Source organism: Myxine glutinosa, chromosome 10 (assembly GCF_964187855.1).
Source record: "Myxine glutinosa chromosome 10, kmMyxGlut1.1, whole genome shotgun sequence".
Taxonomy (NCBI): domain Eukaryota; kingdom Metazoa; phylum Chordata; class Myxini; order Myxiniformes; family Myxinidae; genus Myxine; species Myxine glutinosa.
In genome coordinates, this window is record NC_136270.1 from 73,400,624 (window position 1) to 73,401,954 (window position 1,331).

The window sequence follows — 1,331 nt, forward strand, 5'->3', positions numbered from 1 at the left end:
AATGTTATGATACGATTGTGTACAGTGTGAATGTTACTATATGATTGTGTACAGTGCACACAAGTGTGAATGTCACTATATAATTGTGTACAGTGCACACACGTGTGAATGTTACCATATGATTGTGTGCAGTGCACATAAGTGTGAATGTTGCGATACGATTGTGTACAGTGTGAATGTTACTCTATGATTTGTGTACAGTGCACACAAGTGTGAATGTTACTATATGATTGTGTAAAGTGCACACAAGTGTGAATGTTACTATATGATTGTGTGCAGTGCACACAAGTGTGAATGTTACCATGTGATTGTGTGCAGTGCACTGTTATGGATTCGTCACTTCCGTTGTTGTGGTTTTCATCCACTGTAAACATTTTTGATTCCATGTACTATTATTGTTGTCGTTTACGGGAAATAGAGATTACTATTTTCAAAAGGTAAAAAAGTTCATGTTTTAAAGGAAACCGGAACCGGACGACAATGAAGAGGAAGAGAAGACGGAGCGAGTGAGTCGGACAAGAAGCCGAGCTGCTTCGAGGTCTGGAGCGAACGATTGGCGAACGAGGGTCACGAATGAACTTTGGGTTTCCCGGGAAAGGGATTCCTGCGACAGAGTTGTCATCGCTGTGACAGATAAACCTGCGTGACAGGTTTTGCGGTTGATTCCGGAGAGAATCATCGTTACGCCACGAGAACGGTCTGTCGGCCATTTTTGCTTCGCTCAAGGTTTTTCATCTCGCTTCAACCATTTTCACCGCATTCAGATGTTAATCTGGTGTGTGTGTGCAACGTGGCTTTTGAGTGGGAAATCTGTGGTTCGCCGAGTGGGAGCCGTGGAACGTCGACACCAGAGGGTGTGATTTCCCAGTCGCCTTGAGGGTACCTTTGCGCAGCTTTGGCAGCGTGACTGTGACTGTCATCCGAACGGGATTCTGGTCTCGATTAGACATCGTTCTGACGATTACTGGAGCGGATCGACTTTGGCTTGATGCCGGAATAGAGACATTGGGAATGTTCTTCTTTTCGCTCACTTGGAGCACAGCGAGTTATATTGTACAAACCTGATGGTACCATCATAGGAAATATATATTGGTTGTACAATTGATTACTATTGTTGTTGTACTGTTATTCTTGTGTGATCTTAATACAATACTTGTTTGTTGGTAACAATTGGTGTGGTTTCACCAATGATCTTTGACATACAGAATAACACATCTTTCTGCCGTGACTCCTCTCGGGGCTCGGAGGAACACCGTGACCGGGGTTTGGGGAGGAGCACGTAACAGAACACAAGTGTGAATGTTACTATATGATTGTGTACAGTGCACACA